Raw genomic sequence first — 18,071 nt, forward strand, 5'->3', positions numbered from 1 at the left:
AGACAGACGATTTCATCGCTACAACCCCCCAATAAATCTTTCGTTCCAAAAGTAACGACAGAAACTATGCTTTGCCCATTACTTTGGCGAACCTAAAATTGTATCTCCCTTTTTGACCAAGGTTTAAAAAAACGAGAAAATGCAGCGATACAAACGGGACAAGATGACCGTCGATAAAACCATTCGCAACAAGAAACATGAGTTACTTTGTATTTAGGGTGAGGAGAGACTAATTTAATACAAAGGGTTTGAATGAGGAATGATTATCTTTTATAACTATAATTTGATTTTGAATAAATATCAATATACATCGTGTTTCCCATAAACTACAATGAACTACGGCCCAGCAGATACTAATTTTCACAAGAAAGCCTATTTATTTCTCATGAATCAGAGTTTTAAGATTTAGAGTTTTAGGTTAAAATCTATATTTTATATAACATGTAAAAATATATGATGATTCGACTTAATGACAGCGAGATAAATGTTCATATCGTTCCACGTTTTAATATTTTACAAACGAACAACAATATATGATTATATAATCATCAGCAATTTACTAATTGTCAGGTCAAACAAAACCATTTTCGGACAGAATTAAAAGAAGGAGGGAAGGTAAGGATTTTTTTTCCTGATCTTGGACATGGGAAATAGGATTGCGCTTAATGAAGGCACCATAATGACGAGATTGAATGAGAGGGGTAAACTAAAATTTGTTCCACCGCCGGAGGGGTGTTTTGCGGGGGAGGGAGCGGAACAAAAAAGACAGGAGGGGGGCGGAGGCAGAATTGGGGGCGTGCGAGGGGGCACCACCGTTGGTGGAGGGTGGGGAGGAGGAATAAACGCAGCGCAGAACGGCCCTTCCCTCATCCACGCCACCGGATGTGTCATGGATCCATCGGCGCAGGGAGTGAGAGAGAAAGGGAGAGCGACGGCAATAGAGACAGTAATGATTTGAAAATCGCAGGCCCGGGCATTAGTGGAGCGGGAAAGGGGATGGCGCTGGGAGGAAGGGCGCGAGGGTTAGGGGGGTGGAGAAAGAGAGAGTTAAAGGGGACGAACGGATGGCGGGTCGGTCCAACCCACCAAGCCGCCTACGCCGTCCCCTTCCCATTCACCCTCACCCCTCCCCCAAAACGCTTCTCACGCAAACCCAAAGAGGGACCTGAGCACGCCGGCCCCCTTCCTTTCTTCCCCGCCTCCACCCCCACCTTACCACTCCCTAGACCGTCCATTGCCTCACTCACCACCCACCCACCCACACCCTCATGCACGCGTTCCGACTCCAAACAACCCCCATTCCGTCCCCGTATAAATTTATACGTCCCCACCCCGCAACTCCCTTCCCCCAAGTCTGGAGCCACCACGTCCATCCCCCGCCGCCCACCCACGGCAACCTTCCCCCTATATATATATATATCTCCCCCCTTTCCCCATTTCAGAGTCATCATTAAAGCTAGGTAGTTGGAGAGTGGCATCTGGCTTTATGGAGCGAAAGAGAGACAAAGAAGCAGCAGAGGGGAGCAGGAAGGGAGTCCAGGTTTGGGGGAGGAAGTGAGAGATCGGGAAAGGGTGCCTGATTGGGGCGGGAAATGAAAATGGTAGGGGAACGTGGGGAGAGAGAGGAAAGCTGGATGCTTTGGTGAAAATTGTTACGCGGGAACGGACATTATATGCTCCTGCGCCGGGGATGGATAATTCGTAGCCCACGCACGTCCATTTACCCAGAACCCTCATGGGGAGAATCGGACTAACGTGCGGGTGCTAGCGAGTTACGCAAAACACACACTCAGGTATATAATGAACAGTATTTTACAAAATATACTCTCCAGGACAGAATCCATATGGTTAATGTATTTCGAGACACGTTCAAAAATAATTCAATTTCACACCTTAAAATATTTTAACTAAGTGACTGGTTTGATTGGCGAAATTTCCTGAGCGATTTTATTGAGAAATCGAATAGTGATTTAGTTCAAGTTATTGAACATCAGTACAAATTAATTACGACACTTGAAAATGAAATTGTGAATCTGAGTGTAGATCATTGAAGAAATTTCTTGCAATGCGCAGAAGAAATGCAACTTTTGCTCTCTAATTTGCAGTCATGAAAGTTAAGCATCCTAATTATCTTTAAATATTGCAATTGAATTATGTTGCAGCCAGCGGAAGCACTAGAACCTACGTCTATAAAAAAATAATATCTGAGGAAACACCCCAGCTGGTACGATGAGTAAATACGGCATCCTATCTGATGCTACATTTCAAATGTAAATTTATTCTTTGATGTTCTTTGAAGTTGCAATTTCTTCTCTTCTTTAATAGGTATTGGCTAAATATTTATCTGGGAGTAATAATTTGATACTTCGTAATTATTCCCTTCTGGCGGCCTCGGGATCTGCTTCAATTCTACAGAACTCAGTCGTGTGCTTCATGACGACATGTATTTTATATCTGTATAGCCTTTGACACCACCGTGTACATTCAAGGAATGATCCTTAATTATTCAGAAATGCTACAATATTCCTTGCGCTAAAAAAAACCCACGTAATTCCCGCTGGCTATCCATCTCGCGCATCACGGGACTTAACAATGGTACGACACTGGGTGTTCTTTGTATGCGACAAATTCCACTCCCGACCTCTTCCTCCGCTTGTGTCCTATGACGGCCCAATATAAATAATAAAAGAGCCCCTCTCTCACTCTATATTCGTGTACCCTTAGTGTAGGCTGAGGCGCTGGAGGGGGAGGAGATATAGGCAGGAGTTGTGGTGGGGGAAAGCGAAAGGCAGTCGATAAGCGCCCCTTCGCAGGGTCAGGGGGATGAAGAGAGAACCAATAGCTTCGAAGGACCAATAGCAGGTGAGATAGGGGATGCCGGCGCTCAATAACTCGCACGAAAGATTTCTTCGAAGTAGAAGAAAGACAGAAAGAGGGAGAAACCGTATGGCAGTAATAAAAAATATTCTGTAAATAGAAAGTGCACTTTCAAATTTCAGTGGCTCTCAAATACACGATAAACTTACGGAAAAAATTGCTAACACGAAAAAAAGTAATTTTTTTCAGGTGAAACACTTGGGAAGCTTGGAGAAACTGCTTTATAATTTTGAAAATATTGAATTGGATTGCGTGCTTCCACATTACTCTCTGTAACTTAATTCTGTCCTCTCTTTAACTTAATTCGATTCTAGTCATTTTTCACTAATCCATAGAAACCTAATTTCTTCCATATTTTTTTCACCTTTGCGGTCTTGTCAGAAACTCACATATCCTTCTTTCTGCCCGCTTACCCAGTATTCTCCCTTTTATAAAAGCCCTTATTCCATGACCACTCAAAATAATATCCGTTCACTTGTTCCGCATTCTTTAAATTTCTCCCGCCTATTTCCTCATGTTCCCACCCATTTCTATTTATTTCCACATACTTTTGCGTCTGTTCAGCCAATTCTCTTCATATCCACATGTCATATTTCCTAGACGGTCATGTTTCAGAGCCACACAACGTCACCCACCACGAGGACTTAAATATTTTCTCGGGGTTTCTGTTCATGAATCCTGTAAATATCCCCCTCTTCTTTTGTAAATGCTTTCTCTCATAATTTATCTATTTCCCTTGCTACTACGATCATTGTCTTTCAAAATCCTGCCTAAATACGTTGAATATGTCACCTGGTTAAATGTATGACCTCCAACATTAATTTTAAAACCTAGTCTTCCAAGAATCTCGTATTTTCATTAAGTAGTCCAGAAACATTCTGCCCATAGACTGTCATCCATCGGGGGACTGGTTAATAATGCTTTTCATTCGTTAATCTGACTCAGTCAGCTTTTTTATTTTCATACATATCTAAAACACTTTCCATGACTCTCAAACATTTTTTTCTCGGAATAAATTTAAAATGACTGGCATTAATTTTAGAGCATACCAATTCTTCTCACTAGGCTGTCATTGGCCATTCCGATTCTCCATCAATTAGCCTCACTCTCACGATCTGATTCAAATTAAGGTTTTGAAATGGCCCTTCACTCTGCTCCTAAATTAGGCAACAATTCAACTGCTCACTTGCACGTCAAATGCCTTTTGAAATCCATGAATCAAACAATTATTCCCTTCCTAAATTATAACTTTTTCTTTTTATAATATTAGTTCCGTTATAGCTACTGTCCAAGTAATATGTTCTATTCCAAACACCTTCAGGGCGGTTTGCGGGGTACGGTGTATATGTTGATAGTGCCAAGGAGACCGTTGGGTAAGTTCCTTCCTCATAAACATGGCACGACTACCGAAAAAAAATATTTCATGTAACCCTAAACCGTAGAACAATTAATTTTATCTCTATCAGTTATTCCAAATGCTTTGTTCGCCCTTATTTGAATGAAGATTATCGAAACACGCTATTTAATGGTCTTGGACACAAGCTATCTCGTCAAATCTCCTTTCTCGTCACATCATTTAATATAACCTAACCTGCCCTTGCCTAAAAGTTCTTCCTTCCCTCTTTCCTGACCTATTTTACCTTATAGTTCTTTCATGTATCCTCTTTTTAAATGTGAATTTCTTCCCTAAATTAATAGATTAATCGTGTTTTAGAGCTGATATCATTTTTAATTTTTAACCTCCTGACAAGTCTATCACTTTCTTGTAGACTCTCTTGTAGACTCGTCACTTTTTCGTTTTTGAAATTTCTCCATTTCATCGAACTGCTCTTCCCACTCAGTTGACTTCAGGCCCCTTGTTTCTCAAGTGAATTTGTTATTGAATTATCCAAGCATTCTCCAAAGCTTCTCCCTCAACTCCGAGCCCATCCTTATGGGCAGCCATTCAATACATATTTAATGAATATGACCGAAGTAATTTAAAAGCAAAACGCTAATTCGATGGGACACCGTGGTGTTCCTGAAGAGAGATTAACCCGAAATCTTTCAATGTTTTAAAAAAAATATGAACTTGAGGTGAGTCCCCAAGTCCGAGGTCAGCGAGTCAAACACTCTGAATAGAAACGGGAGGCGTGCGACTTAGAAAGCTTTCGCTGAGAAGGATTGCTACCGTCGAGGGAACGAGGGGAGGAGAGCTGTTGGCTTCAAAGGGTGACTGAAGAAGTGGGCGGGGGAATAACAGGGAGAGCAGGAGCACACCGTGAGGGAGGGGAATGAGGAGAAGTGCAGGAGAGGATGAGGGAAAGAGGAGGAGCCTGCATGAAAAGGATGAAGGTGATGGATGGATTTAAACGGAGAGAATGAAGGGAGAGGGAGGGAGGAAGAAGCCTTGGGAGCGCCCGGAGGACGGAACGGAACGAAGGGAGGGTGGTCGAGGGGGGGCAAAGGGGGGAGTGAGCGAGCGGGGGATGGACGGAATGGAAAGAGCGGGGGGAGTAAAAGAGAGAGAGAGAGGAGGGAGGAGAGAGAGAGGGAGGGAGATCGATGGTCAACCCTTTTTCCATATTCCGGGCGCAGGATGGGAGTCTCCGACCGGAGAGGAAGCCGTAGGAGACGTAAAAAAAGGGAGTGCTGGAGGAGGGGGGACTAAGAGAGAGAGAGAAAAGGCAGGGGCAGATTGTTTTCAGATGTCAATCGAGAGATGGCTTGCGGGAGGAGGAGGAAAAAAAGGAAAAAACCGAGCTTGTGAGGTTGGGGAGAATGAGGTAAATGGGAAAGACAGCGAGGGCGAAGAGGAGATTAGGCGCGCTCTGGGGGGATTTAGAGGGAGATGGGGACGGAGATGAAAAAGGAGGGGCAGCGTGGGGAAAATGAGGGAAGGGGAATATGGGAGGGTGGGGGAGGATAGGGGTTTCGGAGGGTACCAAGGGGGGGGGGTAGGAAGAAAGGGTGATCCGCCATTTTGCACTTCCGGAAAACTGCGCATGTGCCGAGGGCATGGGAGGAGGCAGGTGGGAGTGAACGATGGTGAGTATTGATGCGATTTTTAGCGGAGAGGAGAGGAGAGATGACTGACTGTGAGGTGATACACGTAGGCGACTGCTCTGGTGGGGTTCGATAGGGGTTAGGAATGCGCGAGAGATGAGAGGATATGCTTAGTGGCCAATATCTATTTCAAAGAGATAAAGGACAATTCAATTAAGAGGAAATGATTACGCATCAGTAAGATCTTCCATTAAATCCCGCTGTAAGTACTGCAGCGAAATTATATGGGCAAATATTATTAACTTAAATCTACCCAAGGCTACATTCGAGGTGCAGGAGAATTCAATGAATGGTGCAAACGAAATAAAATTGATTTAAATTATTAGTATTAGAGATTTGGAGGCACATATTATTACTTAACTATTTTCTTGAGATGCTAACTTTTATGCCTGTCATATGAAATTGTAGTTTGATCTTAAGTAAGACTACTGCTGTTGTTCGTAATATTTAAGTAGGGTGAATTTCAGGGCAGGACATCAATCAACGTGAAAATTAGAGTATGCTCGGTGGAGAAACAAGCTTAATCAATGAGAAATACTGCCATCTACCGATATGAAACTTAAGCCCACTGATTATGAAATGCGTAAACACAATCATCACCGCATAAAATATTATTAAGGATTCTTGATTCTTCTATAGGATAAAACTATTATCAAGGCAACGGCTAAAAGAAAAAAAATATGCATCACTACTCTTCGTTATATATATGCATACACGCACATAAATACCTCTTCATGGCACCTGCAGGGTGCTAGGGCGTATGGTAGTGATTTCAGTCCACATAAGAACTATTTAAACACAAGGCATATTAGGTAAGAGAGCCAATAGATAAGCTAACGCATACTTAAAACAAGGAGAGTGGCCGGGGCTGTAAAAAACATTTTCTGGAACTACTGCATAAAAGTTGTAATTCGTTCTCCATTCATACAAGGCATGCCATTGGCGGTAATGATGAGTTTGACACGAATTGAGTTTGTAAGGTATGACGGAACGACAAAAAATTTGCCCAAAAGTCAATGAACTTCTCTGTAGGAGTATGGTACGTGTGATTCGTCCACTGTAGTCATCCTATTCACTATGTACCCCTGCTGCTACAACATGTAGCCTGTCACTCTGTATTAACGATAATCATACAAAAAGACCTCACGACAAGACTAGAGAGCGCCGATTCAAACCTCACAACTCCTCTCCTGGATGCGTTTACGGGGAGGGGGTGAAGGGCTTGAGTGGAGCGAGGGCGAATGGGTGAGGGATTTTATTCTTGGATGCGGACTGGTCGGGTTTGATGAGAGCTCCCACAGATACGGCCGACATGAGTGGTGGTTACGGAGAAGGGAGGGAGCGATGCTGCACCACAGCGGTTGGGACGTCGCCTGCAGGATTGGGCGTGGGAGTGGGGGAGGAACGGAGAGGTACATGGAGGGAGAGGAGTTTGCGGGGAGGGGGGTTCGGAGAAAGGGGAGGAGCGATGGAAGAAGGGATCCCTTTGCGACACACAGGGGGGGAGGAGGGGGGGATACGCGGACAGCGTAGGGGGGATACCGCCGGGATTGAGGGGGGGGAGGGTGAAGATCGAGGGCTTTCCTCTCTCTCTTTTGATCGAGTGAACGCACACAATTGGACGAGCAAGCGGGAGTGAAGTGCATGACTCTCCAGTCCCCTGCATAATTCCTTCACCTCAAACCCTCATGACCTCGTATCCCCCCTCTTCGGTCCACAAGGGTCCTCCCACTGTTCTCTGTAGGGTGGGATGGAGAGCAAGAGAAAGGAAGGGATGTATTCGAAAGCCCCTCCTTCTACTTCAAACCCCTATTTCTCTCCGCCCCTCGTGTCCTATTCAATCATGCGGCACATGCGTAGTCCAGCCGCTATGGTCCATTGGAGGAAGAACTGGGAGCGTGGGATGGAGGGAACAAAGACCCACCAAGTGGATGGGTGGCGCGAGAATGTAGCGCAATTCCCCATGCCAATCTGTATAGTTCATGGCGCGAGCAGGCTTATGACAGATATTCCTATAAGGCTTAAATGATTATAAATTATGTTAATTGAAAAAAATTAACTTCGAAAAAAAACTAAAGTAGTAAAGGTACCTAGAGTCAGTGAGCATGCCCGTATCCCTGAAAAAATAAATCCTACGCCGGCCGATTTTTAAAATTTAGTCGTCAACTTCAAATATGAAAAATTTTACACCGTATGGATTGTAAGGTGCCAACCGGATTCCATTATCAGTGTGCCAATGGAGATAGAAATCACGTACAGACAACTTTGCAATTTTTTACATGCACTAATTGCGTCTTTCAATTGAATTTAGTTCTATATACTTGGAATTGGTATTTCCAATATAGCATGCACTTAATTTTTACTTCTGGGCAAACACCAACTAGTTGCCATCTGGTTAAATATTGGTTCTAAAGGCCATCCGTGAAAATGCTCGATGATGAGTTCTTGCAGTAATAACATTTCTAGATAATTCTCAACTTAAAATAATTTGGCAGGATCGTATTAGGATTGTTTAATAATTATGAGGTTACATGTTCGAGTATAATATAAAATAAGGTCACAACTAAGTTTAACAAGTACGAATGATGTGCATGGTTTGAAGGTGATGCCATGCAGATGAGATTATTGAAATACCACTTGATCACTGGCAGCTCGCACTATTCGGTGGCCATTATCCTGAGTATAAAATCATATTTCCTTAACATGTATTTAATTCATCACTTCACCTTTCTGCGCACATTTTTAGTAAGAGCGCATCTTCCTAAGTGATTGGATGATTTATTTAGCATAATCGTAATTTCATTCATAAAGTTAAGCCATTTCATGTTGCTCTAATTTTCAAACAGAATTCTGGAAAGCACCAGTGTATGCTTCTATTGAACGGGAGCAAGTAAGACAGCAATTATCCGATTTTAATTTAAAAAAACAAGCAATTATCGCCTATCAATGAGCGTAATTTGTTCTAATGGAAAATAAGCTTGTGTAGAAAGGGAATTATAAAAGCTTCGGTACTAAATTTTCATTTCTCTAGAAACGTACAACACGAAGACATAAATCCGATAGTTTCTAACCCCACTGTGTTATAATATAAGCTAATCTTAATTGGCTGAATCTTGCCGCTGTTATCTTCCCATTATTTTCGGCATCAAGCTGAATAATATGGGGATAATTCACCACTCACAACTCTTTCTTTCGAGAAAAAGAAATTACTAACCATGCGAAGCTAAATTGGAAGACAGATGAAAAAGTGAGAAAGCTCCAACATAACTCTGCTTTGAAGGAAAATTATATATAATGGATCGCCCAGAAGCAACACTTACGCCCCCAAAAGCAACGCTTGACAAAAGGGATACCATTTTATTTTCCTTCATTTTTCGCGGAGCGATGGTCAGAGAGACTGAAAAAAGGGTCCGGCGTTGTTTTCCTTCCTTCACGCTCTCCTGGCCATCGTCCTCTCCCGCCCCATTCCTCTCCTAATCTTCAACCACCTTGCCCTCTCCTCCCCCAACTTCTCCTTCATTATTAACAACATTCACTAATGCTTCTCTCAAGCGACAATCTCTATTCTGCTGCTCTGTCTCTTTACTCCCTACCTTGTCTTTTCTTTCCTCGTTTCGAGAACGGAAGGGAAGAAAAAACGACATTTAACGGTTTCCTATATGAATAAACATGACGCTTCACAGAATGCCCCGAAGACCATTAGTGTGCAGTAACCACGCCAAGAATAACAATCAAATTGCTCGGGAATATTTTAAAAAGTCACACGATATGAGTAGAGTGTGTAAACGGGCATGCCAGTGTCACCTGCAAGGGCGGGAGGTTTGAAGAGTGAAAGTTATGAAACGCATTTTAATATTAATACATTCGTGCCGCTAAACTTTGTAAACCTCTCAACACTCTCTTAGACAAATATGAATTACTATATACCCGATAATAAAACAACTCAGGGAAGGGCAATCTACCATCAACAGGGCTTACCTTTCCTCTAAAAGTACTTTATTTCAATGTGTAAAAACCATGTATTAGAAATTAATGAAGAACCCTACTGTAAGGAATTTTTTTATTAATTAAAATTGAATGACGTTTTACGAAACAGAAATTTCAATGCCTTAGCAAGCGGAACACTTTTTTACATCAGCATCGGTACATTTAATTTATTTAACTAGCTTCATATTATGGGTGGCGCAAATACCTCCAAAAGCATTTAATTCACATATAACACGTTCTCAGCTATTAGTCGTGGAAATCAGGTCGTTAGCTAACATTCTTATCCAGTGCATACTTAAATATCGCATAAGTAAATTATAGAAAATTGAATCCGTCAATCACTTCATTGACGGAGACCCCTCGATAATTTATTTTTGCTGGTGTATAAAATATTCATAGCTTTATTTTAATTCGACAAATTTCTACTGAGAAGTTAATATTTATGGATTTTAATCTCAATTATTCGGGTACGGAATGTCTTGGCAAATTTTCCTAAGGTATACGCTTGCCTACAACGGAAACTATCGCATTCATCAAGCGCTTAACTTCGTTCCAAGACAGCTAATACTTTTTTATTTCCATCTCATCTCCTTCGGCCGCCTCTCTATCAACTGAAGCCACCGTTCTTCTCTCCCTCTCCAACAATTCGTCCTTCTGTTCGATTCACTCCCCCACGGGGTGCAACAATGACCCGGGGTCTCTGAGAGGCGCTGGCGACGGAGGTGAATAAAGGGGGAGGAAGAGAAGGCGGGAGTGGGAGCGGACATAAAACGCCTATTCACTGGATGACGTTCCGTGAATTCAGAAGAAGAGGGTAAAAGACGAGAGGAACTCATGAATAACTCAGATGTTTCTGCGGGTTTCCATGGATACATGAATCCATAAACAGATTAGTATTTTTTTTGAGAAAATTTTCCCCAAAATTCCCTTCGTTTCTTGATGACGGATCGACGATAAAAATTATGAGCTTAATGCATTATTAGGAAGTGAGGCTATGAAATAATCATGCATCGCAATAAATTTGTCCCTGGATCGCTATTCATATCGGCGATTGCGTATTACTCAAGGAAAACCATTCAAATACCGCTAGCTAATAATGAAGTCTTTGAGGAAATATTAGATTCTGATAAGCTTGCGAGGTTAAAAATGCAATTTTATTCTAGGTAGGTTCAAACTCTCGTTGATATGATGAGTTTGAAAAAAAATTCGCCCATATTTCAAAACTTCGATTAGGATTAACATGTTGTAAAGAGGAATTCATCTACAAGCACATGGCTGAAACATGGGCTGATTCAGATTTGACTCATAGCTTGCCTCAATATTAGTCACAGATGTAACATGCATTTATTTTTATTGTTGCCCATTGTGTCTCTTTCCTCAACTATGACAATAGTTGCAAACAATACAAAGTCTATATGCATGACCTATTGCCCGTCTAAAAGTATCGAAACTCCCTTTCGACCGATTTGCTGAATGTTTCCCCTGAGCATCTCAAACTCAGAAATTCTCATCGGAGAAGTAAAAAAGAATCGTTTCAAGATTTGGGGTCAATGATTGACGTGGATGACCAAGGACTGGTGGCACTCGACATAAATCGGGCTGACTATAAGTGCCCAATGTCTTGTTAAGTGTGAGACGACCTGTGCATACAGGGAGGTAGCTAATTGATGTCTCCATCAAGTACCGCCATGTCTCCATGAAGTATCGCCATCCTTGATGGTCTACTATTGCAGATTTCTAGTTTTTTTCTTCAGTTCTCTTGGTTCTAAGCTCTCCTCTTGATATCAACCAATCATTTTCCTCTTTCTGACCTATTCTTTCCTTTCTAATCGTCAAACATTCCCGTTTCCCTTCGTATCTTCACCGTGAGTTGTCTTTTACCCTTCTCGCTAGCACGGCTCTTTACAGGGATTCCCTTCTCAGCAAAAGTCCCATAAGTTATCTTCTCCGGTCTTGTATGCATCTCAAAGGCATTCTTGCTTATCCAGTTCTTCTAACACCTTATTTGTTGCTTTATCCGAACCTCTGATGTTTAACATTCTTCTCCACATTCACAAACCCTCTATCCCCGCTATTCCCAGTTACGCCTACGTTTCACATCGAAAGAGGAAAACATTCCAAACAGAGCTCAGTCGTATACAGTTTTTCCATCTCAAACGTGCGTCACCTCAAATCAGTTGGTACTCTCGGGCGAACCATTCTGGTTGCTCGGATGCAGAAAGGATGAAAAGGAATGGATGGGATATTCGGAAAGAAAAACTAGGAGGTACAGAGAATCATGTAATTACGACATTAAATAACGATTAATTTAGACAGTTTGAATAGGAACTAAGAAAATGAAGTACCGTTTTACTAGGCCAAATGTCTCTGTTTTAAGTGTGGTGATCGCAACGTGGATTCAATGCAAAAGCTGAATTCAGAATTCAATACAAATCGACTCCAAGGAGAAATAATCCCTTATTAATGCGGATTGACCGTATAAAAATCAAGGCGTAAAAAGGAATATGAAGCACTTGTGCGTGTCAGAAAAATAAATCCAAAGTACCGTCTTAATGAATATGGAAACCTGAAAAATTACTAATTATAAGTTACAGATTTCAATTACGTTTTTCTGGAAAACATTATGCAGAAGAAAGAAAATGGGCGGCAAAAATTATAAATAATTCCTTGATCACGTGCCAATACAATTTATGAATGCACTTAATCATTTCTTTCCTAAAAGAAGTATTAATGATGCAGAGGTTATTTATGTCACGTGAGCAAACTCCTTGCATGCCAATTTTTATAACAACATTTAAGAACTAGGTTTTTAGCCTTAGAACGGCGAGATAAAAATAGCTTTCCTGTTAGCCCATAGATATTCATCTCCCCTTCTGTGTCAGCACCACAATGCAATCGGTTATCAGCAATACCTGATACTGACAAAATTCACTCACTAAGTGGTTACTTCCCGGAGGAATTAGCTGCCGATCGTTTCCCTTTCGTCTCTTCTATCTCCGCCTTTACTCCAGTCCCAGTCCCCATCCTTTCATTCTTTTCGTAGCTCACCTTATCAGCCACCATTGCGACAACTGTTATTCTTCGAAGCTCAGAGCTGCCGCTCCGCTTTCACAATCTGACTACTCCCACGTTCGAACAGCCTCACTCACTCACTCACAAACGCAAACAAGAGCCCCGCAACTCCGTCTCCTCCACACCCAGTCTTTCCCTTTTTCTCTCGATTTGCGATGCCCCCGTTTTTTTCATTCTAGGCTGCTAATTTGTTTATGGCCGAGGGAACAATTTTCTTTGAAAATTGAGATTTCAACTTTTAAGGTGCCTTGAGATGATGTCGTTTTGTGGCTATCATCAAATTCACCACGATTGATTAACATTCTGCAAGCAGGCATTTACTCCTGTTTCAATGATTTCTTACAGTGACACAGTACACCATCATTCGTAATTTAACGGCAAATAGTTTAGGGAAACATTCACGTCAAAAACCAGTGAACGAAATTGTCATTTATATTTTCCTTTTTTAGCATAACCTGAGGTTAATAGCAAAAGGGTAGATAACCTGAAAATGCAGTTAAGATTTACAGTTAACCGAGGTTGAGTTTAGAGTGTGTGATCACGGTCGTGATTTTGGATATAAATATAATTATGTAACCCATTTATTCCATAGTAATGATGATGCTAGACGTCCTCTATTATTATATGAATTTAATTATGTTTTATTTATGGCGATTCCGTATCCTACAGAGTGAGAAACTTTAAGTACAACTAACAGGTGTTGTTTGCGGAAAAAATAAGTCCCTAAAACTGAATTTTTTGGCATTTATTCTCAAATTTTGTATTATCCATTTCGATCATGAAACTTATTTTGATTATTTATTCTACTTTTTCAATCCTAAGAAATGCAAATACAACTAATATGAATGCGGAAATTTAATTGCGTACTTTCATATATTATTTATTCCTACCCCAGAAAGGAAAAACATGACGAGTGCCATGTATAAACTAGAAAACAGGTCCGCTGCACTAAGCTTCATTAGCGGTTTGCAAAACCACAGTTGTGAAAAAATGCTATCCACAAAGCAGCACGCTTTGATCACGCAAAAGTTTAATAATGTAAAATGAAATCTTGTCGATCAGATTCCGAGATACATGAAAAATCCTTCCCATACATAAAAGCCTCCACATTAAGTGGGATTCAATGAGTACGGAATCAATTTTTAAGATTTAGTTCTCGGGTAATAATGATAACACATCTTGTGAAAACTCATTATTATATACAGACAATGTCGTCCGCGGCCATATAGCAAAATCGGAATATTACCATGTTGGCAAATAAAAATCAAACATTTTTATCCCTAGTTCCATACCATTTAATGCCGCTGAACAATTATTTTTTTCAAAAAACTGGAAGTGTTGACTGAGGACTCCATTTGTTAAGAATGCCATGACCAATCGTGCCTAACCCAATAACTTAAGCCTACCCAACAATTCAGAAATCAAGGAATTTGCAAAGTCAAGGGAAAATCGTGCGTGGATAAATAGAGAACGCTAATCCAAAATGAGATCACGATGATTTTATCACTCTCAATTAACATAGTTGTGAGGATATATATTTTTTGCTGAGTGTAAGAGGGGTTACACCTTGCTGTTTCTCATATGATATATTCCATCCTCATCTGGATAGCCAGTCATTCTCAGATTTTTCTCATCGGTGCGTGACCTGTTTCAAGGCGGCAATCCATGTCAACCTTGTTATTCCTCTCGTTTTAAATTGTGGAGGAACCCAGCACCCCAATATTTGCTTCTTTTCTACTCACGTGTCCATCCTAATTTAGCATAATTAGTTCGGCGGAATCTATTAAATTAGTGTTTACACCAATATGTTCATTTACGATGTTTTCATTCAGAATGTTCGTACCTTTGTTAGTACGCTGCTCCGCCTGAAGTACTTTACACATTTACATTTCTGTACGTTTCCCTTAACTCCTTTCGTTTACTTTCCAAACCTCCACTACATCAATTGAAATACTTCACGCAATATTTTTACATAATTTTCACGTTGCTTGCTGTATTTATGTTTCTGTAGGAGGTGTATACCAGTCGTTACTATTTTTAATAATACGGAAAAGGAATTGTGGCAGATGTTGATGTAAAAGGTCTATCCAGTACAGTAATGAATGAATGAATTATAAAGCCAGGGTATTTGACCCAAAGTTCTCATCAGACTCATAACTAATGATAACTTCGTCTTACAGTTATTATATGTCTATTGGTATGCACTGTTACCGTTCATAATTAGATTTGACCGGAGGAGAGCTCTGTCGCGATAAAGATGCTTGGATACATTGGACATTGAGTCACTAGTCGCTCAAAATAGAAGCCAATAAATAGATTGCTATGTTTTTTAAGTATCTAATTTTACTTTCTGATAATGAGTTGGATCATTTTCAATTTTGCAATACTCCTATTTGTGCCTCTTAAAAATGTGTGAACGGATTAAGGTAGCCTACATGCCGCTTGTCCTTTTATCGTGAACAAAAAATTTCATACGCCTTAGCATGAAAGGCTTCGCCGTTTAAACTGGTCTTAGATGTACTTATATCAAAGTAATGAATGGTTTCTTTGTGCTTTCATCCGACTGCCCCCTTTCCCGAGATATTTTCTCCTGAGTTCTTTCTATTCTCTCTTCCCCTCATACTCTTTGCTTTTCCTTATCTTCGTTCCGTCCCTCAATTTTTCCCCCGACCCTCTCCACTCTCCCCCTTCTCGCACCGCCACCGAAAAAAACCATCCCTCCATCACTCTCCTCCTTTCTCTTCATCTCACGAATTATTCATGTCCGTTGACAAATCGAGCCTCCCCCATTCTAAAGATTTCCACCTCCACGCCTCGGTGTTGGTGTGTGTCTGTGTGTTTTGTGAATGCCACTTTACCTCTCTCCTCCATCTCCCGACTCCGCTCTGTTCTTACCGCCTCCCCATTCTCCTCCCCACGCACGACCTCCCACTTTCCCCCCATTCCTTACCCCAAACTCCGCCCGCAAAGTCCTTATCCCCCAAACCCCCTCCATTTCCTCCCTTCCCATCCATTTCCACCCGTCGCTCATTCAACCGCCGTTGCCAACGTCCAATTTCCCAAATTCATCTTCTCCTCCTCCTCCAACTCTCCTTCCCTCCCTCCCTCACTCTTCTCTTTACACCATCCATTTCCCTCCCCTTAACCCCACCCTACTGTGCTCTACCTTTACTCCTTTTATCCACCGCTCATTTCAACTCTTATTATATTTTGCCCGCGCCACCAGAGAGCTCCCCGTCATTCCAAACTTGACAGAGTCTTAATAAGACACCATGGTTAAGTCTTCTCACTATCTTCAAAAGGGATTGGTTTTTATCTTAAAACGAATAGTGTACAACATCAGGAATACATGGAATGAAGCTAAGAATAAAGCTAGTATGGTTTGCCCTGATTGTGATAAACCTGTAGCAGGATTGAGAGATGGGGATTTGAAAAGGACAATACTTACTCATATTTCGGGCGATGGAGAAGTGAAACCAGTAGAAGAAACCAAGATAGATATTAACCTACCGCTGAGAAGCGGATGGCAACACAAATATAAAAATGGTGAATCAAAAGCTATAAAAGTGGAATACCTTACCTGATGAAGACGCTGGAGAAGAAAAGACTCCTTAGAGCCAGCAGCACAAGTCTAGAAGCGAAAGAGAACTTCATTAAAAACATACACCTGGAAGATATTTTATTATGGTAGAGAAACATTGGCAGTTGCAGTGGGAGAAAAGTGGAGATGAGAGGCTATGGTATTCCCTACTACAGAAAATTAATGGATATCAATAAGATGCATCGAACAACGACGATGAGATCTTATGTGACGTAAAATCAGAAAGAAAAACAGGAAAATAAGAAAGACCTGGCCGGGAATAGGATAGAAATAATGCAGGAAAATAGACAAGATAACTCAATGAAAACATGCGATGGGAGACAAATGAGTGCAAAGAAGTACAGCGGAAGAATTCCTATGGGATGCATGATAAATAAGGACAGACGCCAAATCGAAGAAATATACAGTCATGAAGAGGTTAGCTGAGATGGAAATTGAGTGAAGATCCAAGTCAAACCTACAATTGCCGACCATCGGCGATGGAAATAGTCACCTTGCACCATTTCACTGTACTTACGATCATTAAATTATGGATATATGAGTTTTTGAAAGAGTTTTCAGGGATTATTATTTGAATTTCTGTATTGCAACAAGGGAAGTATGTAACGCATTATTTAAAACTGGACCCTTTCTATCGCGGTTGTTTGGAGAAGGGAGCTAGAGCACGAGAAGTTAATAAAGGAACCAAAATTTCCAACTAGTTTCCGGAAGTGTGACACAATGAGGTCGTCGTCATCACATGTCATGTGGATTAATGACATCATCCTCACACTCTGTCTTCATTTTGCTTCTGCGTGACCGCGCAGAATTATATTATGAATTATATACGAATGCCGAACTTAAGCAAAAGAATGGAAGGATAACGTTGATTGGAGTCATAGTGTCACTACTGATGGCGGTATCATCTTCTCTCTGAGATAAAAACGTGCACGTGTGTATAACTACAAGTAAATACGAGAAGAGGAAATGGCTACTCTGCACGAGGGAATACCCTGTTTTGACATTGGTATACCATGACGGTAAAGCAAACTTACTTCAGCGTCCAAGATCACCGCGTGTATCTTCATTTGCACTTCCTGTGTTGTCTTGCGTGGCAATGAATTTAAATGTGAAATGAAAGCCCGAAAGAGGGTTATTCACCTCTGGGGGCAACATAAACTTCCATCGTTTGGGAAAGATGTGAATTGTAATGTGTATTGACGGTAGTAATAAATTATTGCCATTCAATTACCGATAGTCTCGTCGGATACAAGACCCGCCACCGCAGGCTGAGGCAAGCTTCACCAAAAGGTGCGCCGTGACAGGAGAACATTAGAGCTTGGACCTTCCCTGCAGTGGTTGCTGGCATCTTCGAGGGGCCATCTCCGAGCTGACGCGTGTGTGTACCGCATAAAACTACCCACCCGTGCTGAATCTCTTCCGCGGCGTCACCGTGCCCTTCCCTCTCCTCATGCCCCGGCTTTCCTTCGTCGTCCCCTTGTAGGGGAAA

The 18,071-nt window shown here is 41.5% G+C and overlaps 1 long non-coding RNA gene across 1 annotated transcript in view; it reads right to left on the reverse strand.

The window, feature by feature from the left end:
- The window catches only part of LOC139697495 (uncharacterized), a 146,016-nt gene that overhangs the window by 18,218 nt on the left and 109,727 nt on the right, over window positions 1-18,071 (reverse strand). The window contains exon 3 of the long non-coding RNA XR_011702786.1: window positions 16,562-16,612. This is a non-coding gene — a long non-coding RNA (uncharacterized lncRNA). The remainder of the gene's footprint in view (window positions 1-16,561; window positions 16,613-18,071) is intronic.

The sequence above is a fragment of the Hetaerina americana genome, unplaced genomic scaffold (genome assembly GCF_022747635.1).
Source record: "Hetaerina americana unplaced genomic scaffold, ioHetAmer1.1.p SCAF_78, whole genome shotgun sequence".
NCBI lineage: Eukaryota > Metazoa > Arthropoda > Insecta > Odonata > Calopterygidae > Hetaerina > Hetaerina americana.